Source organism: Aphelocoma coerulescens (assembly GCF_041296385.1).
Source record: "Aphelocoma coerulescens isolate FSJ_1873_10779 chromosome W unlocalized genomic scaffold, UR_Acoe_1.0 ChrW_unloc_scaf_2, whole genome shotgun sequence".
Lineage (NCBI taxonomy): Eukaryota > Metazoa > Chordata > Aves > Passeriformes > Corvidae > Aphelocoma > Aphelocoma coerulescens.
Genome location: NW_027184081.1, coordinates 6,285,282 through 6,308,231, shown reverse-complemented (window position 1 = coordinate 6,308,231; position 22,950 = coordinate 6,285,282). Strand labels below are relative to the sequence as shown.

General features: G+C 46.5%; 1 long non-coding RNA gene across 1 annotated transcript; it reads left to right on the top strand.

Moving 5' to 3' along the window:
* Nucleotides 1-15,754: 15,754 nt before the first annotated feature.
* Nucleotides 15,755-20,248, top strand: LOC138102830 (uncharacterized). Its single transcript, XR_011147569.1, has 2 exons — nucleotides 15,755-16,121; nucleotides 19,892-20,248. It is a non-coding gene; the product is annotated as an uncharacterized lncRNA (long non-coding RNA).
* The last annotated feature ends 2,702 nt before the right edge of the window (nucleotides 20,249-22,950 follow it).

Below are 22,950 nucleotides of genomic sequence, written 5' to 3'. Positions count from 1 at the left end.
AGGACTATCTCTGGGAGCATCTCTAGGAATTGAGGTTTTTCTCCTTTCCCATTTGGAGCAACAGTCCTCATCTGGTTCATGTCTCCCTGTCCAAGCTTCTCATGAAATTACAGCTGCGGCAGCATCTGCCTATTGCTTACGAGTTGAACACTCCACCCCCCATATCTTCATGAAATTACAACGGGATACTCTGATATATCATAGCTTTACAACAGACTTTCAGCTTTAAGCATCTCCTCTCTCTCTTCCCTCAGGTTTTCAGCTCTTCACAGCAATAAAATGGTTAATCTCACCTCGGCCTTGCAGCTGTGTGGCTTATCGCTGTTGGTCACCTGACCTCTGCCGTACAGAGGTGCCGCTTTTGCTGAAATCTTGGCCGCAGCAGAGGAGGAGGGGGGAAGGGGGGGGGGGGGTGGTTCCGAGCTGCTCTGGCTGCCCACAGCCCTGCTGGGGGTCATCCTGGAGCCATGGCCCGGCCCGGCCTGGCCCGAGCAGGGCCTGGGCTGGGCCCACTGGGCCTTGCTACCACCTGTCCCAGCGCTGGAAACGAGAGAGAGCTTGGAGGGGGAGTTTGTCTATTCTTACGTGTGGATCACAGAGGTGGTCGCAACTTTAAGTGGCCTAAAGAATTGTCCATATTCAAACTGGCCAGCTGATAGGTTCTATCAGGTCCCAGAGGAAACTGTAAGCACCCCTTAGCAAGGACATCCCTTCCCGGACTATGCTTGCTAACCTATGACACTAAGACTCCCTTTTAATGTATAACCCTCCTCTTTATTTTAATTCTTATGGAATTTATGGTTCTTCCATGTTATGAATGTATCGTGATGTTGACTTTTCGCATGTTACATAATGTTAGAAAAACTTTACCTAGGTTCTGTAATGTAATACATGATATACAATGTCTATTGTTTATGTAGTCAATTTCGAAAAGATAGGCAGAGAAAGTCTTCACATTCCTGGAGTATCTTATCAGAGAAGAAGAAAAACCAGAAACCAGAGAGAAGAATTTATGGAGGCAGCAGAGACAGAATGGAGCCAAGGAGGAAGATAAGGCTGATGGGATGATACATAGAAACTCCAAAGAATTTATGAATCATGCATGATTGTGATGAATATGCAATAAGATATGTAGTTTTAAAGACGATCTTTTGGATGTAGAGGTGTGCCTTTGGCTCTCTGCCAAAGCACCCGGCCATAGTACCCTTTTTGCTATTGTCTCCTAATTGTCCCTTTTAGTAAACTTTTAAAAAAATTTTACAAAGAGTGAACCTCGCTTTTCACAATTGGTGGTCCATACGGGAAAAAGGCCTTGCCTCTGAGATCTCCCAAGGAACCCAGAGCGGGGGGGCGCACCCGCCCACTTTTGATGACCTCGCTTTGTGTTTTCCGGTGTGGGTCTGGGGGTTTGCAGGTCAAACACCCGGAGGACGAAAGAGGAGACAATAAAGCAAAAAGAATGGAAAGAAAAGGTCCCCAAGATACCGCGGTAGTTAAGCACGTAAAAATCTTGTGCACAAAGACTCAGAGAAAGGCGAGTATTTTTTTCTTTCCTCTTTTTCTTGGGGGGGGAGCAAATATGGGGGATGAAAATGTGTGTATGAGACGCGGGCTGGTTACCCCCCCAGACCTGCGAAAGTGAGTGAGGAGCTTCTGAGACTGCATCTCTGCTCTCCCGTGAGGGAAGCAGTCAGTAAAGAGGCAAAGCGAAAGATAAAAAGAGTGAAAGAACCCCTGGTTTAACTGGGACTGGGTTTCAGGGGAGGGATTGGATCCCGTGAAGAAAGGGGGCCAAGAGTTTCCTAATACAAACCACGAGGAAATGAGACAAAAAGTAAGAGAGCCCCTAAAAATTTGCCAAGTTAAAGATTAAATCCAAGAAATTTAGGTTCTGAGACTGCCGGATTGAGGATTAAAATCCAAGAAATCCAGGCTTAATTCTGCTAAATTGAGGATTATTCAAAAAAATTTGGGTTTTGACACTGTTGAATTGAGGATTGGATCCAAGAAATTTGGGCTTAATTCTGCTAAATTGAGGATTAATCCAAGAAACCTGGAATATTGGGCCCATGGGTGAGTATTAGCCAACAATTTGAAATTAAAAGGTACGTTAATCTTGTGTGGTTGTGACTGATAGTGCTTGAGAAAAATATATTGGAACAATAAAAAAGGAGTGAGTGAGAATGAATGAAAATGTATGTGATAGAAATGTTAAACCCTGAAGTATAACTTTATTTTCTGGAAGGAGGCATATTGTATTAAGAGGAGGGAACTTCTGTATTCTAAGTGAGGAAAAAGGGAAAGGGAAGGTGGGGTCTGGATTGGTTAAAAAAAAAAAAAAAAAAAAAAAGAAGTGAAAAACAAAGGCCTGGGAAGGGTAGATAAGAATCTGAGGAAATGGGACATAAAACCAGTAAGCAAGAATCAGGAAATAAAAAAAGGAATAGAGGTGTGCCAGCAGAGATACCCCAGGAAAGCCCTCTGGGAGTTATGTTAGCTAACTGGAATACTAACCCAAATACAAGAAAAAAGAGCAAAGTCAAAATGATACAGTTTTGTATGTTTGGGCTGAGAAGGAAATAAGATCTGACCATGTTTTCTGGCCCAGGTATGGCTCTTTTGAAGTTTGGATTTGTCAGGCTTTAGAAGTATTTGCAAATTCAAAAGAACCCTTTAACACAGAAGAAGGCAAGTATGCTTCATGCTGGGTGGGAAACATAGAACCTAAGGAGATAAGAATTTTTAAGTTGTCCGAGACCCCAGAAAAGAAGCAAAGGGAAAAAAAGAAAGAGAAGGGCTGGGGCCCCCTGGAAGCATTTCCCCCTCCATTCCCGCTTGCCCCCCCCCCCAAGCCCAGGCTCCTTTTGCGCCACTCGCAGCTGCACCGCCAGTCTTGGGGCCCAAGGTCCCGCCTGTCCTGGCTCTTATGGCACCACCCTCGGCTCCACCACTTGTCCCAGCGGCGGTGGCTCCGCCGGTAGCCCCAATGTTCCTGCCGCCCCCTTCAGCCCCTGCGGGTCCTGTGGCAGCCCAGCCCGGCGCTTTCGGTGTCCCGCCCATCCCTAGTCTGGGTATCTGTTCCATGGCAGGCCAGCCCGCCGCTTTTGAGGTTCCCCCCACCCTTGCCCCTGCCCCGGCGGCGGCCCCGGTCCCGGCTCTGGCTCCAGTTCCGATGTCCGCAGCCGTTCCACCAGTCCCTGCCCCCACTGCGTTGTCTGCCATGGCTCCACTGAACCCAGCTTTGGCCCTGCGGGCCGCGCTGAGTCCGCCAGCAGCACAGAGTCCTGCCGCTATGACTGCTGTGGACCGCGTGCAGAGAGTCCACACTAAAATCTGATATCCACCAGAAGAACTTGTCTCCTTGGTGGTTCCAGTGGCAGTCCCCGCCTACGCCCCCCCACTCCTAGAGGAATCAGTTTCGGAGAGGACTCCCATGTCCTACCCCCACTCCCTCACTTGCACCGTTCCCCTGGAAACAACCGCTTCTGCTGTTCCTCTTAAGGAGGAAGCAACATACCAAAGTACAGGGAGCTCAGTTACAGAACAGCCCTCTCCCAACACCCCCCAAGATAGGAAAGAAGTATCATAAGAGATAAAGGACACAAGAATTGGGATGGGGAGGTCCGTTTGTTCCCTTTAAGGGAAGTTCCAATGGGAGCTAGGGGAGCAGGCTTTGTAAACGTCCCCCTCATGTCTTAAGAGGTTAGAAATTTCAAAAAAGAGACCAAAGGACTATTGGATGATCCTATGGGTACAGCTGAACACTTAGATCAGTTTTTAGGCCCAAACATTTTCACTTGGGAAGAGATGCAAGCAATAATGAAAATATTATTTTCTCAAGAGGAACGAGAGATTATTAGAGTTGCGGGTATGAGAATTTGGGAAAGAGAAAATCAGCAGGGACCAACAGGAGACCAGAAGATGCCATTGACACCCCCTGCTTGGAATCACAATGAAGAGGCTGGGCAAAGGATTATGAATGATTACCGTAATTTAGTAATCAAAGGAATAAAAGAGGCAGCACCTCGAGGGCAGAATTTAAAAAGGGCTTTTGAAGGGCAACAGGAAAAGGAAGAGTCTCCAACTGGATGGTTAGAGAGACTTAGGAGAAATATGAAACAATTTTCTGGGATAGATCCCGAGACAGTAGCAGGGCAGGCTCTACTAAGAGTCAGTTTTGTCACTCATGCTTGGCCAGATATTAGGAAGAAACTAGAAAAATTGGAAGACTGGCAGGAAATATCATTAAATGATTTATTAAAAGAGGCTCAAAAAGTTTATGTCAGGAGAGATGAAGAAAAAGCCAAAGTAGAAGCAAAAATTATGGTGGCCACTATGAAAGAAAGTAACTTTCAAAGGAATCTGAAGTCTCCAGATACCGCTCTATTACCGCAGGCCTGGGCCCTAGGGTATATCACCGTGTCCTGCAGCCATAGGGAGGAGGAGGAGGAGAAGATCCAGCAGGCAGAAATTGTGCAGCAAGATTGATTTATTTAATTATTTTACAAACCCTTTTATAGACTTTTTTCTTCATAGTCTAATTGGACAAAGAACCAGCCACCCCTTGGGGTGATTGGCTAAAATCCTAAAACATCCATTGTCAAAATATTTTTCTACTGTACTATACCATAAACAAGACTTTTCAAGGTTGCAGGTGGCTTGGTTGTTTACATACTCTGCTACCTCTTCTGTGAGAGAAAGAAAATCTCTCACGGACTTAGAAAATAGCAAGAAAATCCTTGCTAGCAGCACTTTTTTATCTACAATTCCCCCTTTTTGTTTTATAAGAGAACAATTCTACTATTAATCCTAAATAGAAATTTGCATCAGTTATTAATTCTAAATATGCCCTTAAGGCTTTAACTAACTGAATCCATAATAAGAAATTTACAGTTCAGTCTCTGCTTGTAGAAGGACCATCCCAGTCTCTGCTTGTGGAAGGACCATCTGCCTGATGGTTGACATCTTGGTCATCATCAGAAGAGTCATTAGGCTGATGATCTACATTCTGGTCGCCATTTGGATGGTTGGCGTTCTGGATATCATTTGGAGGTTGCCTGTTCTGCCTCTGGTGCTGTAGGTCAGGGCAAACGCATTTTGAAGGTAGCCACCGTACCCCAGTATCTGTGGAAACGCAAGCATACCCATGAACCCAAACGATAAGCTCATGCGAGCCTTCCCACTGGTTAGTGAGTAAATTCCGCACCCAGACTTTTGCCCGGGGCAGCTGTGTCTCGCCTGCAGACTGCAATGAGAGAAAATGTTTCAGAATAAAAGGATTATTTGAATTTTGTGGTACTGTAAGGTGATTGATTGTATACAAAGCTTTTGCTAGTCGGCTTCAGTAACCAAGTTCAAAGGTTCCTGTGAGAATCATTGAAAAGCCATGATAACAGTCCTTAATTCAACTAACTGAGCAGAGTCTGACTTGGATTGGTGTGTTAATCAACCACCGCAAAGGCAGTATAGGATACTGTGTGCCCTTGCGCACAGTGACCTCTGCTAAAAATTTGTCCCAATCCGTACCCCCCAAGCTGCCAACACATCCCGTCCCCAAAGGTTATGGGAAGTGGTAGCAACATAAGGCCTAATCATAGGTGGGTGTCCCTCTGAGTCCTTCACCATCACAGGCCGTTCGCTTAAATAGCTCTGTGTGGTTCCTCCTACTCCTGCGATGGCAGATCCTACGGGCTAAAGGCCATGAGGGAGGCCATGCAGAGAAGGAGATGATAGTTACATCAGCACCCGTATCAATCAAACCTTGAACCTGAGTCCGGGGCGGACAGGCGTTCAGCAGGATCAGGGTACATGTCTGTCGGGAGAGGCGCGGGAGACAAGCATCACGATATCATGATCAGCAAGTCTCAACTTTATTGTCTTCTCATCTCATATTTATACAGCACTTAAACAGCTCATACATATTGCAAAAGCTGAGCTCATGATTGGTCATCTTCTCTCGTGGGAACAACACGCCTTGCGGCAACAGTTTCCTCATTCCAGTTTGCTCTTTCTGCAGGGCTGGCTGGTTTCGTATCCTGTTGCACATCCTGTTGATAAGAAACCGCTTCTCCCAGGATAAGCTGACCTTTACATTCTGCAAGGCTCTATCTTATCATGTCCTCTACTGTGCAACCATTCCTCAGATAAGTTCTCCACACATGTCATCTGTGGCCTTTGGTCAGAGATGTCTGCAGTCCAGAAGGCCTGCGGAAGTCCCGTAGATCCACTGCTGCTATCTCCGTGAATTTGTTGTTCTATCCTGGGGACACAAGACTTAAAAGGCACTAATTTAGTAAGGCAGGTCTTTTCAGGAATAGTTACAGGGGGTTTTTGCGTGGAGACCATAGCGCAAATCTGACCTTTAAAGTCAGCATCAATAACTCCTGAGTGCACTAAGATTCCTTGATGGGTAACATCAGGTTTTCCCACCAGCATCGCACTGGATCCCTGGGCTAAGGGTTCATATGCATCCAAGGGAACCTTATAAATACCGCTAGAGTCTACGATGATTGCGGCTGTGGTGTGGACGTCAAAACCGTCTGATCCCTGGGTGCCATCTCTAGGGTGGCTGGGAAGGCCTGTGCCTGTACCTGTGCCACTCTCTGGGGGAGCGACTGCATCGGAGAGCAATTCCCCCTCCTTGCACCCCAGCGGAAGTTTCCCGACAAAGGCCGACCATCGGCATGAGTCTGGGATCTACAATAATCCGAGCAATGCCCTGGTCTGCCATACCTCTTGAACTGGGGGATCGGTGGGTTTTCTTTTTGGCTCGGCTTAGGCTGCTTCCATTTTTTTGCCTGTTTTGGTGGCTTTGGTTCACTATCAGAAGATGTGTTAACAAGCTGCAGGAACGCAGCCAAAGCAGACCTTTTCTGGCTCCCAGATCCCACCTTAGCGCAGGCTTCAACCATGTCTGTGACCTCAGGGTCTCCTGGTAGGGCATCTATGATTTTTCTGCACTCCTTGTTTGTGTTATCTCTCACTAACTGCCTTAACAATAGCTGCCTTAACCTGTCATCCTCAACCTGCTTCTCGAGAGAAGCAGCGACTTTCTCTACAAAAGAGAGGAATGACTCTGATTTCCCTTGAACTATTTCAGTATATCGCTTTCTGGGCGCAGACAACTCTATGGTTTTCAACAGGGCAGCCATGCCGACCTGCTGAGCTTGCTGCAGGACGCTAGAGGACAAGTTACCCTGTAGACTGGGATCAGAGAAGGAACCAGTCCCCATCAAAGCATCAAACCAAGGAGCGAGAGTGGATCCATGCCAGCAGAATCAAAGGACCCATGGAAGAACCTAAGGAGTGGGCTATAACATCTAAGCCTGGTGATACCAAGTTGACTCTTAAGCGGGAACTGAGTGGTAATGCACTGGGAAGACCCAAATGATCCAAGACATACACCAAGAATCACACCTGATTGGGAAATAAGGCCAAGCTTATATCAGTGGTTTCAAGTGTTGCCTGGACAAGTCCTGAGACACCTCCGATACCCCCCTTGGGGAGGAATACTTCCACTCCAAACAGGAGGATCAGGACTATTTCGGTCTGAGAGTTCTCATATTCTGGCCTTAGCCTGTGACTTATTTAAAAAGGAGGAGGAATTGCCACTTCCAACAGTGCCATACCATATACCCTGTCTGATCTACCCCAATACTGGACATGCTAGCTGGGTTAAATGTAAATGTCTAGACTATAAAAAGTATTGGTATTGTAGTTCACTAAAATGACACTCTCATTGCATGAAGTGTCGAATGCCAAATCTATTCCCCATCCAGGTAGAGCAAAGAACAGCTGAAACAGTAACCTTGCTTTGTGGATGGGAATTACTAGTGCCTGGTGAATGGGAGATACCTGAGGAACGGTGGGAAGCTACAATTAAGAAGTGTCAAAAGCAATTTGCCTGGAAATTAGCAAAAAGAAAGTGACGAGGAAATAGAGGGCAAGACCGAATTGACCACTGTACTTGCTACCAAGAAGATCATATACCCCTGCTGTGGGTAGCAACCCCATAGGCACGGGGGGTGGAGGTAGCAGCCATATCGGACCTCTGTCACTCCTTTATCTGTCACTCCTTTTTTGTCTCTTCCTTTTGGGGATACCGACAAAGCCCTGCCATAGGTGTTACCGAAAGCTATATATAGAAAAACACCAAAGTTCCTTTTTCATTGCGCATACCCATGACAACAGTCACTGTTACAACCCATCCAAATTAGGAAACTCTATACAAAATGGGAAAAAGTATTGGACAGTAGAAAACTTAGGAACAAGTGGTAGCAGGTTGGGAAGTAAATATCCAAAAGGGGAAAGATGGATTTGTTTCACATATATTGTTGTGAGTAAATTTTCAGGCTTAGTAAAAGAACAACTGGTAAACAAAAAGGCAAAGCTAGCACAGCAATCTAACTCTATATCAACCCCAATTCAAGACATGTATGTGAAACTCAAACAACAATTAGAAAATGAAAAGGATATCTCAAAATTTGGAAAAAAACCTGTTTGTGGAATTAGGGGAAAGGATAGGTAAAGAGCTTAATGTAACCAACTGCTCGTTCTGTGGAGGGCCTCTGATGACAGAGGAATGGCCATGGAAAGGCAGTAGCTTAAGCCCAATAGAACTCCTTAAGTGGAATCGGACAAAGATAAGGGGAAGAAACAGACCAGAAGGGTGGGTACTAAGTTCAACAGTGATAGGAGTGTCTCTGGCATACCGGGAACAATTTCCTTAACTAAGTAGGAAATACTCCCTGTAAGAGATATAAGGTCAGTAATGGGACTTTTACATGGTGGGTCCCCGAGAAACCAGCTCTGTATTGGACTCAGAGAAAAACAAAGGAAAAGAATTGTAAGTACAATAATAAGGTCAAACTCTTTCAATGCAGTGATACAAACAAAAATCCTTATTTTGGGATCCGAGACATTTCAAAATTTTGGGAAAATATAAATCAACAAAAATTTGACTACTGGAAGGCACCAGATGGCCTATTTTGGATATGTGGAAAAAGGGCATATGCATAGCTCCCCTCTTGGTGGAAAGGGAGTTGTACCCTGGGAATCATACACCCAGGATTCTTTCTTTTACGAGAGCCAGACAGAGAGCAACTAGGAATACCAGTGTATGAGGATCTAAAAAGAAAGAGAATTGATTGGAGGATCTCAAAAATGGAGAGATGAAGAATGGACTGCTGAGTGCATAATTGAAACGTATGGGCCAGCCACCTGGGCACAAGATGGGAGTTGGGGATATTGAACCCCAATTTACATGCTGAATCGGATTATAAGACTCCAAGCAGTTATAAAAATAATAACAAACCCAGCTGGTCAGGCATTGGAATTACTAGCTAGCCAACAAAGCCAAACAAGAGCTGCGGTGTATCAGAATAGGCTGGCTTTAGACTACCCATTGGCTGAAGAAGGAGGTGTTTGTGGAAAATTTAATACATCAGATTGTTGTTTGAAGATAGATGACCATGGGGATGCCATCCTAGATATAGCCAAAAATATCAGAAAAATAGCCCATGTATTGGTCCAAAAGTGGGAATCCACACTAAAACTTAACTGGTGGGATAATGTATTGGGAATAGAATGGTGGAAGAAGCTAGGTTTCTTCCTTTTATGTGCCACCGCAGGCTTGATATTTCTCCCTTGCTTGGTCCCCTGTTTTATTCGATTAATATCTACCGTGGTCCAAGGCATGCAAATAGTACCAATGCCTGTGGAACCAAAATTGGCTACATCTGGAATGGCACAAAAGATCATGGTGTTGAAGAAGCAAAATGATATCAAAGATCCCTTTGAAGAAGCAAGATTGATTTGTGAAAAAAATGAGCAAATAATAAAGGCTAGAAAACAAGGGATACGGCTCAAGCCAAATGATCTGTAAAAAAAGGAAAAGTGAGGTATTGTTATGAATGTATTGTGATGTTGGCTTTTCGCATGTGTACAAGTTTGAAAACAAACTAGTGGAAGACATCAAGTCAGAATCACAATTTAATAGTGAAATAAAAGGAAAGAAAAAATAAAGGCAGAAAACACTGGGTTGAACTGACAGAGTCAGGATACATCCTGACACCCTCTTAATCTGGGTGGTGGTAGCAGTCTGGTAAAATGGTGGCTGCAGTCCTCCTGAAGCAGTGATCCTGTAGAAAAAGGTCTGCTCTTCCTCAGAAGGTCCAGTGGTGGCTATGTAGTTCCTGTCCTCTGGAAATGCAGTGGAAGGGTTGTCTCTGGTGTTCAGCATCCCAGATTATATCCACGGTGGGATGCTTGGTTCCTCCCTCTGGGTGGAGCATCTCACAATGGGGTAATGAGTCATGAGGCCAAGTGTTGATTAGGCTCATCAACAGAAGATGGTCGGAGGGAGTTATCTCTGAGTCATGTGGCAGGACAATGATGGGCCCTTAACAAAAAGATAGTCTGGGGGGAGGAGGCAAGGAATCACTGCCCCACCTGATTTCAACAGCTCATGTGGATGGTAATAGAATACACTGCAACCCAGGACAGCATGTTACATAATTGTTATGAATGTATCGTGATACTGGCTTTTCGAATGTTGCATAATGTTAGAAAAACTTTACCTAGGTTCTGTAATGTAATACATGATATACAATGTCTACTGTTTATGTAGTCAATTTCGAAAAGATAGGCAGAGAAAGCCTTCACATTCCTGGAGTATCTTATCAGAGAAGAAGAAAACCAGAAACCAGAGAGAAGAATTTATGGAGGCAGCAGAGACAGAATGGAGCCAAGGAGGAAGATAAGGCTGATGGGATGATACATAGAAACTCCAAAGAATTTATGAATCATGCATGATTGTGATGAATATGCAATAAGATATGTAGTTTTAAAGACGATCTTTTGGATGTAGAGATGGGCCTTTGGCTCTCTGCCAAAGTACCCGGCCATAGTACCCTTTTTGCTATTGTCTCCTAATTGTCCCTTTTATTAAACTTTTAAGAAAATTTTATAAAGAGTGAACCTCGTTTTTCACAATTAGCATTCTCATATTTGCATGAAGCTGTGTCATGGTTATGTAACAATTTGTTGCTTCCGTGCATGTGTCAGTTCCTTCTGGTGTGGTCGTCCGTCTTCTGGTGGTCTTTGATGAAGACTTCTGTAGTCTTCCTCGCATTTGAACTTTTTACCTGTCTTCAACACATGCTCTGTGCTCTTGTTTTTCAGTCTAACTGTTTTTAGCTAATTTTGCAATTTGCAAGTTCAGTTAAAGCTTGCTATCTTGCTTGCTTTTCTTGTACATTTACAATATCTTGTTACAATATTATTTTTGGTTAACCTTTTGTTACATATACACTGGCTTATCACCTAGGTTTCAAATCCCACCTTTCTTTTTACTTTTGTGAATTCCTTCACATTTTATAATTTGTTCAGATTTTGAAAATATATCCCTCTTTCTACTCAGTCTCTACGTTTATGATGTTTCTGATGCCTTGGTTTTAACCTTTATATTTTTCAGATCCTGTACTGCCTAGTTTGTAACTCTTAAACTTTATATAGCCTGTTTGCTACTGTTCCCTCATTCTGGTTAAACATAACAAACCCTCTCAAGGTTTGCACTTCAAGGACACCTTGTGTTTCCAGGCCCCAAAATATGTAAACTAAAGGCTTTGAACAGGGGGGGAAAACTTGGGCTAATTACTTCATTGCCTGAGATTGTAATTAGAGAATTAACCCTGATATGCAAATGGACCAAACTTATAAAAGTGTGAAAAACACGTGACCTGGGGTTCATCTTGGGTGTAGCCTCTTGACTGCCCAAGGTGTACCTTTGAAGGCCCTTCAAATAAATACCTGCTTTTATTTTCTTAATCTTGTGTAGCCTCTATTTTCAGGTAGCCATTTCAAGGCATCAGTTCTGGCACCCCAGAAAGGGACAAGGAGGCGTCTGGAAAATCCTCTGGACTGAGAGAAAGACCAAGCACAGCTACCCACCCGCTGCCAGCACTTTGGGGGGGGGCAGTTGCCACAGTCCAGGAGGCATCAGAGTCCAAGAATCCTCCAAATTCAACACAGAGGCACGGGAGTGAGTAAAACTGGTATTTTGTCGTTAGCACCTGGGTTTGGTGTTAAGAGATCTCTTATAGTTTTGTTCAGTGTATAGAAGGATCTACGAGGATCCAAGGGGGGGTTTTAGTCCATGTTTTGTTTCTCCTCCATTGGCTGTTTGCTTGTGAGAAGTAGGGAAGGATGCTTTCTAAAAACAGAGCTTTAGCACTGCAGTGGCACGTTTTGGCCTGAAGCCGACAGTAGCGCAGTGGGTTAAACTGCTGGCACTGTGGATCCAGGGGCTGTGAGTTCAAGTCCTGTGAGTTCCTCGTTCTTGTTCTCTCTCTCTTTCTGCTTATTAGTGTCTGGCTAGGTTGCTTTGCTTTATTCCTGTGATTTTTCCTGTTTATAAGTGCAGACATGGGGTGTATCTTCTCACGTGAAGACATGACTCAAATACCCAGAGATTCCCCCCTGGGCTTGATATTGAAAAACTGGCAAAAGTTAACCAGGAAAAATCCATTGCTTTCAAAACCTGAGTTGATCAGACTGTCTGAAATAATTTGGCCCACTTATGAATTAAATAACAATGAGGCGTGGCCCCAATTTGGCAGTTTAGATGAAGAATTAATATCAAATTTGATATCTCACATACCCCAGGACTGGTATTTCACCGAGTTTCAGTATGCAAGGCTTTTTATGCTTTTATCACGTAATGAAAAGCTACAGGGACCTAAGAAGAAACAGGATGTGATGCTTTTAAGAAAGGAGAAAAAAGATGAAAAGAAAGAGCCCACACTCAGTCCACTATTACGGTATCCCGCAGTGGTAGGGCAGAGAAGAGAGATCCAACAGGCAAGAATTGTGCAGCAAGATTGATTGATCTATTTAGTCATTTTACAAACTTTTTTATAGACTTTTTTCTTCATAGTCTAATTGGACAAAGGATCAGCCACCCCTTGGGGTGATTGGCTAAAATCCTAAAACATCCATTGTCAAAATATTTTTCTACTGTACCATAAACAAAGCTCTGCAAGGTCGAGGTGTTCATAGTTTATAGAACTCTGCTAATATCTTCCATGAGAGAGAAAAGTATCTCACGGGACAGGAAGGAAGTAAGAAAAATTCTTGCTAGCAGCATTTTTGAATCCGCAATTCCCCCTTTTTGTTTTATAATATAACAATTCTACGAGGCATTAATCTTAATTAGAAATTTACATCAGTTATTAATCCTAGATATAGCCTTAAGGGCTTTAACTATCTGACTCCATAACAAAAAATTTAAATTTCAGTCTCTGCTTGTGGAAGGACCATCCCAGTCTCTGCTTGTGGAAGGACCATCTGCCTGATGGTTGACATCTTGGTCATCATCAGAAGAGTCATTAGGCTGATGATCTACATTCTGGTCACCATTTGGATGGTTGGCGTTCTGGATATCATTTGGAGGTTGCCTGTTCTGCCTCTGGTGCCGTAGGGCAGGGTGAACGCATTTTGAAGGTAGCTACCGTACCCCAGTATCTGTGGAAACACAAGCACACCCACGACCCCAAATGATAAGCTCATGAGGGCCTTCCCTCTGGTTAGTAAGTAAATTCTGCACCCAGACTTTTGCCCGGGGCAGTTGTGTCTCACCGGAAGACTGCAATGAGAGAAAATGTTTCAAAATAACAGGATTATTTCAATTTTGTGGTACTGTAAGGTGATTAATTCTATACAAAGCTTTTTCTAGCCAGCTCTGTGGGGTTTCTCCCTTTTTGTTTTTCCAGAACACGCTTCAAAGTACTATGAGAGTGTTCGACAATGGCTTGGCCAGTAGGAGAATGTGGGATACCAAAGGTATGGTCCACACCCCAAAGTTGCAAGAACTGCCGCATCTTCTCCGAGGCACAGGCAGGACCATTATCAGACTTCACAATAGCCAGCACGCCCAGGACTGAGAAAGCCAATTTCCAATGGGCAATGACATCACGGCCCTTCTCTCCAGTGTGAGCAGTAGTCCACACATAGCCGAGGAGAAAGTGTCAATAGACACGTGCACATATTTTAGCGGACCAAATTCTGGGATGTGAGTTACATCCGTTTGCCAAATCTGCAAGGCTTTTAGCTCTCTGGGGTTTACCCCCGCTGGCAAAGGCGCAGCGAGTCCCTGACAGTCAGCACAAGCACTGACAATGTCACCCGCTTTGGTTGGCATTAAATGAAACTGCTTCTGCAGGGTATGTGCACTTTGATGGAAGAAACCGTGCGATGCCTTGGCTTGTGCAATTTTGTCAGGCTGAGGCCCTACCCATGCAGGGTTGGCCAGCATGTCAGCCCTGGCATTGCCTTCCGTTAGAAACCCTGGTAAATTGGTGTGGCTTCGAATGTGCAGAATGTAATACGGATGCACTCGAGCTTGAATTGCAGACCACAAGGTTTGCAACAGTGAAAACAGGGCCGCATTGTTCACCTCCTTCAGAAGGGAACAATCTAAGCGTTGGGTGATATCTGCTACATAAGCAGAGTCAGTAACCAAATTCAAAGGTTCCTGTGAGAATCATTGAAAAGCCATGGTAACAGTCCTTAAATCGACTGACATGAGCCTGACTCGTGGCCTTTCAGCACCTGCCATTCAGATCCCTCCATCCAGGTAACAATGGCTTTCCCTGTTCAAAAATTTGTCCCAATCCATATCCCCAAGCAGCCAACGTGTCCCTCCCCCAAAGGTTAAGGGAAGTGGTAGTAACATAAGGCCTAATTGTAGCTGTGCGTCCCTCTGGGTCCCTCATCACCACAGGCCATTCGCTTAAATAGCTCTGTGTGGTTCCTCCTAATCCTGCCATGGCCAATCCCACAGGGGCTAAAGGCCATGAGGGAGGCCATGCAGAGAAGGAGATGATAGTTACATCAGCACCCGTATCAATCAAACCTCGAAGCTGAGTCCGGGGCCGACAGGCGTTCAGCAGGATCAGGGTACATGTCATCTGTGGCCTTTAGTCAGAGATGTCTGCAGTCCAGAAGGCCTGCGGAAGTCCCGTAGATCCACTGCTGCTATCTCCGTGAATTTGTTGTTCTATCCTGGGGACACAAGACTTAAAAGGCACTAATTTAGCAAGGCAGGTCTTTTCAGGAATAGTTACAGGGGGTTTTTGCGTGGAGACCATAGCGCAAATCTGACCTTTAAAGTCAGAATCAATAACTCCTGAGTGCACTAAGATTCCTTGATGGGCAACATCAGGTTTTCCCACCAGCATCGCACTGGATCCCTGGGCTAAGGGTCCATACACATTCAAGGGAACCTTATAAATACCACTAGAGTCTAAGACGACTGCGGCTGCGGTGTGGACGTCAAAACCGTCTGATCCCTGGGTGCCATCTCTAGGGTGGCTGAGTAGGCCTGTGCCTGTACCTGTGCCACCCTCTGGGGGAGTGACTGCATCGGAGAGCAATTCCCCCTCCTTGCACCCCAGCGGAAGTTTCCCGACAAAGGCCAACCATCGGCATGAGTCTGGGATCTACAATAATCCGAGCAATGCCCTGGTCTGCCACACCTCTTGCACTGGGTGATCGCTGTGTTCTCTTTTTGGTTCGGCTTAGGCTGCTTCTGTTTTCTTGCATGTTTGGGTTGCTTTGGTTCACAACCAAAAGATGCATGAACAGGCTGCAGAAGCGCAGCCAAAGCAGGCCCTTTCTGGCTCCCAGATCCCACCTTAGAGCAGGCCTCAACCATGTCTGTGAGCTCAGGGTCTCCTGGAAAGGCATCTATGATTTTTCTGCACTCCTTGTTTGTGTTATCTCTCACTAACTGCCTGAACAATAGCTGCCTTAACCTGTCATCCTCAACCTGCTTCTCGAGAGAAACAGCGACTTTTTCCACAAAAGAGAGATATGACTCTGACCTCCCTTGAATTATTTCAGTATATCACTTTCTAGGAGAAGACAACTCTATGGTTTTCAACAGGGCTGCCATGCCGATCTGTTGAGCTTGCTGCAGGATGCTAGAGGAAAAGGTACCCTGGAGATTGGGATCAGCGAAGGGACCAGTCCCCATAAGAGCATCCGTCCCCACTGCACATCTAGGATCGTCAGCAGGGAGCTGCATATTTCCTAATGCAGCTTTGTCGGCCAGCTTTCTCCAGGTATTTTCAAAAACTGAACATTGCTCAGGTTGAAATAGGATTTGACCTAAGTGTCTGATATCAAATGGAGAAAGCATATCCGTGTTTATCACCCTTATTATTTGCATAACCTCAGCAGAACCGAGCCCATGTTGTGCCACCTTGGATTGCAGATCCTGTGCAACCTTCCAAGCAATTATCTCATGCTTATCCTGATGGCCTGAATTTGGGAGAGCCTTATACACTGGGAAAGCTTGGATCTCCCCTTTGAGGGAGTCACTACCATCCTGAACTACTGGCCCAGCCTGTGGATGCGGTGTAACAGCTTCCCGAGTAATCTCAGAATCCTCAAATCTGCTTGGCATCCCCGGTGTTTCCAATAATTCCCAATCGCCCTCCTCCAGAGCCCGCATCTTAAGTGATTCCCAGAAACGGTTGTAGTGGGTCGGTTGCACTGTCACAGTGCAGTCCGGGAAGGTCCAGGGGCAACACTGGAGCAGCCTTTTTTTCGCCACCCAGCTACCTCAGCTTTACGCCCTGGGCCTTATGCCTCCTCTGCCTCATTGCCCGATGACAAATCATCAGGTATGAGCAGCTTTGAGGAGCCGTGAACGAACAGAGGTGGGCGGGGAAGAATCGACCTATCAGAAGAGGAACTGATAGCAAAGGCTGCAGTTGGCTGTGCAGGGGTTTGATCCGCAGCCGCCGTCGGGGATGCAATCTCAGGTGGTTTTGACCCATCCGGCCCTGGGGCTGCTGTGGCCGTCTCTGGTGCTGCTGTTGCACCCGGAGCTGCTGCCGGCCGGGGCACAGCCTCCGCGACCGCTGCTTCTTTTGCTGCTCTCGGCTCCGCTGGCAGCTGGGGAGCTGGCACAGTGCCGGTCACTGACACCACGACTGCTGCCGCCGCTGGTTCCGGCTTGGGAGCAGCTGGCCGCGCCACTTCCCAGTTCGCCGCGTCTCTCACGGGTGGCGCAGACGGTGCAGGCGGTGCGGGCGGTGTGGGCAGCGGCTGCAACAGCTGCTTCTGCAAGCTGAGCAGCTCCGCCAGTTGCTGTGATATGTTCGGCAGCTCTGTCATCAAAGGCAGATGCCGTATTAAAAGGTCGACTGCTTGGTTCTGCTTTTCCACAGCATTGTCCAGCGCTACGCCAGCCAAAGGCATCCATCCGGGCATCCTCGGCGTGGCAGGCACCTGCGCAGATGGCCTAGGAGCCGCCATGGGGGCCCAGGATGCGAGCCCACTAAACCGTGGTACTGCAAACGCGGCAGCCGCTGCGGAGGCGAAAGGCAGGGCGGGCTGTGCGCTATCCTGCTGCCCCGACCCCCCTGCCAGTTGCTCTGCCAGCGTGGAGTCCTCGGGGGGTGAGGGGTTCCGCGGCAGCGCATCACGACCCTGTGCAGGCTCCGTGGCATCACCCGCCTGTGGAGCCGGGGGGTTTTTTCAGATATCTCTCCATCACATGCCTCTGAAATGGACGAGCCCGCTGTCCTGTGACATTTAAACTCTATCAGCAGTTTGACCAAACCCTGCCAAGCGCATAGTAATTCTGGCACTGACAAATCCCCAGACGGAAATTCGCGAAATAGAGCAGACCTAAGCTCCTGCCACCACCCAAAGTCCAGGGCGGTCTCCGAGTTCGGTAAGAATACATGCCTAGTCTAATACCTCACAGAGTGAGTTCTCAGAAACAGAGGTGTCTTTTGAACTGAAAACACCTCTCCAGGTTGATAACACAGAGTCGGTTTTTAAACTGCTGTTCGCCATTTTTTCAGTCCCATCGGACATCCCGGTCCGAGGGGAGAACAACAGCATACCTCTAGAAAAATGCAGCTTGGCTCGCAGTGTGCAGGACACGTCGGGGTTCACCAAATATTATGGTATCCCGCAGTGGTAGGGAGGAGAAGAGAGATCCAACAGGCAAGAATTGTGCAGCAAGATTGATCTATTTAGTTATTTTACAAACTGTTTTATAGACTTTTTTCTTCATAGTCTAATTGGTCAAAGGATCAGTCACCCCTTAGGGTGATTGGCTAAAATCCTAAAACATCCATTGTCCAAATATTTTTCTACTGTACCATAAACAAAGCTCTGCAAGGTCGCAGGTGTTCATAGTTTATAGAACTCTGCTAATATCTTCCATGAGAAAGAAAAGTATCTCATGGGACTGGAAGGAAGCAAGAAAAATTCTTGCTAGCAGCAATATTGTATCCACAGTCCACCATGTGGGAGGGGTAGGGAGGAGGTGGAAGCAGACCTATTGGCTGCCGCGCTGAGACCGGGGCCGCCTACCGTTCTGGCCCCTCCCCCACCCCGGCCGTTGGAGGAGGGTGGGGGGGGGAACATGGCTTTGCTAAACCCCCCACCTGTAAAAGAGGAGGGGGAGTGGCTCTGGCGGCCAGGGATGGTGCCGGCGGGGGTGTACCTGCTGGCCCCCTTTTGGATGCACTTCCTGTTTCCGCTCCCCCCTCTCCTGGGTTCGGGGAGCAAGGGGAGGAGACAGCCAGTTTGTGCAGCCCATGGTACTGCCCCTAGAGGTGGAGCCGGAGGGCAGACCTTCCCATAGAGAGGATGGGGACAGAGCCTCCCACAAAGAAGACAGAGAGGGCACCTCGAATCAAGGGGGTGGCACCTCTGCCACTCTCTGAGGTAACAACATGCGCTTGAGTTTCCATGGCAACACTGCTCACCTGGAGACCGGCTCAGGGGATGACATCATCAGAGTGAGATGAGCTGAAGTTCCAAGGTGCAGCAGATTCTGTCCAACGGACAGCAGTATCGGCTAGGGTAGCTCCTCCAGAGAGGAGGATGAGAGAAGAGCTATTTTGATCAGACGAAAGAGGGGAAGGATAGCAAGAAGAGCCATAAGAGAACAAAGTCCTGTAGCCAAAAGGACCAGATCTAAAAGGTTTTACAGGCTGCTCTGAGACAGGTAGTCGGTAACCAAGGCCCCATATATATAAAAACCCCGTACTCTCTTGTAGAGTTAGAACAGTGGAAGGTCACTGTTGGAAAACATAAAGAAAATCCAGATAAAGTAGCCAATTTGGTAGCAAGGGCAATTGACACACAGAACCCTGGAATGATTTGAAATCTATGATGGACACATTGCTTTATCACACTGAGAGAGAGGTGGTTAACAAAGCTATTATAACTTCTGTAGAATCACATATTGCAAGCAGATCTATCCAGGGCACAGTTGCTGAGGTTTTCCCTTTGACTGATCCAGGGTGGGACCCTAATGTACCAGAACAAATGGCAAGACTAAAACAATACCAGAATCTCAGAGTGTATGGGTTAAGACATGGTGTCCCTAAGGCTCTAAATTGGTCTAAGCTTTACAAAGTAAAGCAAAATCAAGATGATTCTCCCACTGATTTTTTAAATAGGCTGAGAGAAGCTGCAATCAAATATACAAACCTAGATCCTGATTCAACTGAAGGGAAAGCACATCTAACTCTCCTGTTTATAGGTCAAGCTGCAAATGATGTAAGAAGAAAGCTGCAAAAGTTAGACAGGGTTCAGGACATGAGTAAAATGTTAGAGGTAGCCTGGAAGGCGTATCGGGACAAAGACCCAAGTGACAAAGTTTGACACCATCTGTCTTGGGGTGACGTTATGATGTGTATCCCATATCGCTGCCTATGCCCAGGAATTAATTTTTGTGCCTTTCTGTGCCTCTAAACTGAGCCTGAGAGGGAGAAGAAAAAAACTGAGCAAAACTTTCTCAAAGCAGTTTGCAGCTTGTTCAAGGTCACTTAAAGATAGGAGGTTTTTTTTTTCTTCCCAGCCGCGGCAGGGGAGTGAGGAAGCACCCGACTTGCTGTGTTCCAGTCAGCTTTTGGCCAGTTGTTTCAGTTTCTGGTTCTCCGGAGAGAGACTGAGAGCTGGACTTTGCTTTTCCTTCTCTGGAATTCCGGATTTTTCTCCCTTTGCTACTGGACTGCTTTTCAGCCTCAGAGCACATCGGGAGGACTTTTCGTCGGGCACAGAGGGCCTGGCCCTGGGCCAAGCCCCGGCTCCGAGGAGACCAAAGGAAGGACTCTAACGCTTTCCCAGGTTTTTTCCTCCACAGCAAAAGATTTTACCATTTAACCTCATTTTCCTTTCCCGTGTGTTTGTTAAATAAATAGTTTTATCTTCTTCACTTTCCTTCGAGGAAAATTTATTTTTTTTCCCGAACCTGGTGGGGGAGGGGTGGTTGTGCCTTCTCTCAGAGTATATATTTCTAAATTTGGCCAAACCGGTACAAATTTAGTGGCGCCCAACCGTGGGGCTCGAAGGAAAGTGAAAAACCTGTGCTAATTACATTTTGGTTTGTTTTTACTTATTCTGTGCTGGAGTAAAATAGTCATCATGTTGGTTGAGTTCATAACATTTCTCTGGCTTGATATATTCATGTATTTCTGGTCCGTAGGCTTGTTTAAGGTGCTAGTGCCTTTCTGGTCCCTAGGCTTATTTGCCTATCCACAACTTGGTCCGATCTTATCCTTGATAAGGAATTTTTGCAGAGCAGGGACACGAATTCGGATTTCTATTTTGCTGTGCTCGGTGATAATGATTTATAAGAAGTTGACAGAGGTACAGGCATCTGTTCAAAGTGTGTATGATAAATGGTTTCTCCCTCCTAACCCCAGTCCTAGCTTCAGTAGCCTGTTTTGGGAATTTATTAGTAACTGCACCCAGATTGTTAGAGGAGGAGGAGTCGGGGTTTCCCTTCCCTTTAAATTTGATAGGTTTTCTTTTGAGAGTGTTCAGTTTCCCCTGGATGTTAAAGAGACCACCCTCCTGGTATTTAATCTGGTAATCTTCCTCTATGTGGTTTGCAGCTTGTCTAGAATAAGAGCTCAGATTTCCAGGGTGACTGATGAGACACCTGACCCAGAGGTGGAGCATCCTGAGTGGTGTGGGGAATGGGAGGATATAGGCCTAATCCTGAAGAAATTCTCTGACCCAATGGTTTGCAATTTCTCCCCTGAACAAGTTCAGAAACCAGCTGAGGTGGCGAAATATCTGAAAGAGAAATACAATGACAATTCTAATACGAACAAGCTCCTTGCAATATGTTGGGTTTTGGCATATGCCTATCGCACACTGCAGCCGGTAAGGGTAGAGAGGCAGGAAGATCAATCAGCAAAGCCTGCAGATACCCCAGTCACTCAGGCTGCAGATAAACCAGACAGCAAGCCCAAACCAGATGGAGAGTCTAAGCCACTGACAGTGGCTCCTGTTACAAGGAAAAAGCACATAACCAAAACTGATCGCCCAGTGAAAGATGAGGATAATGGAGGGGAAGGAACCTCAAAAGATGCAGGGGAAGGAACCTCAAAACCACCATCTGACTCAGGCACAGAAACCATTACTGAGTCCATGTCCATAAAGGACCTTCACAGCCTAAGAAAGGATTACACCCGACGGTCCGATGAATCCATAATAAGTTGGATGGTCCGTATTTGGGATGCGGCAGGTGATGATGTGATGCTGGATGGTGCTGAAGCGAGGCATTTGGGATCCCTGTCACATGATCCAGTGATTGACCAAGCGATGAAAAGGGGGGCTGACTCTACCAGGGTCTGGAGACGAGTTTTGACAGGCGTGATTGAAAGATATATGTGTGGAGATGATCTCTACATGCAGCAAACCCCGTGGAAGACCATAGAGCAAGGGATCCAACGCCTGAGAGAACTAGGGGTGGTAGAGGTTGTCTTCGCAAATGACCCAGGATTGAGGAGTCCAGACCGGGCCAGAGTTATTCCATACATGTGGCGAAAACTCATACAACTTGGGCCACCAGAATACGCTTCTGCTTTAGCAATAATGAAACCGGACTACGGTGCAAATGAGACTGTGAAGGATATGGCAGTGAAGCTCCGAGCATATGCAGACTCTGTGCATGGCCCAACACATGCAAGGATCGCAGCTGTGGAAACACATGTGAAGAGAATGGAAGATAAGATGGAGAAGAGTCTCCAGGAGATTAAAGAGTGCCTTCTCCGCGGACGTTCCCCAGAGAGAAGGCACATCCCACGAAGTGAGCTGTGGGATTTCCTGTGTGACAGTGGGGAAAACATGAGGAAGTGGGGTGGACAACCCACTTCTGCTCTGGCAGCACGAGTGCGTGAATTGAAGGAGCGCAAGTCTCAGAAAGGAGGATCTACCAAAAAGGAAGTAGCACCAGTTGCCTGTAGCCAAACTGCCGGAAATGATGGAAAAGACGATGGCATGTCCAATTCCCATGAAGGAACCTCTAAGATACAGGCCCAGGGAAAGAAGGATAACCAGGCATAGAGGGGCCCTGCCTCTAGCCAGGTAGAGGTCAGGGAAAACCGTGTTTTTTGGACTGTGTGGATTCGTTGGCCTGGTACATCAGAACCACAAAAATATGATGCCTTGGTTGACACTGGTGCGCAGTGTACAATAATTCCATCGCAGCATGTGGGGGTAGAATCTGTTTCTATTTCTGGTGTAACGGGTGGATCACAAAATTTGACCTTGGTGGAAGCTGAGGTGAGCCTGACTGGAACTGAGTGGAAGAAGCACCTCATTGTGACTGGCCCACAGGCCCCGTGCATTTTGGGCATAGACTTCCTCCGGAACGGGTATTTTAGAGACCCAAAGGGACTCAAGTGGGCTTTTGGAATAGCTGCTGTGGAGACAGAGGGCAGTAAGCAATTGAACACTTTGCCTGGGCTATCAGAGAACCCGTCTGCAGTCGGCCTTCTGAAGGTGGAAGAACAAAAAGTACCAATTGCCACCTCGACAGTGCATCGCCGACAGTACCGGACAACTCGAGATGCTGTGATCCCCATCCACAAGATGATCCGTGAGCTGGAGAGCCAAGGGGTGGTC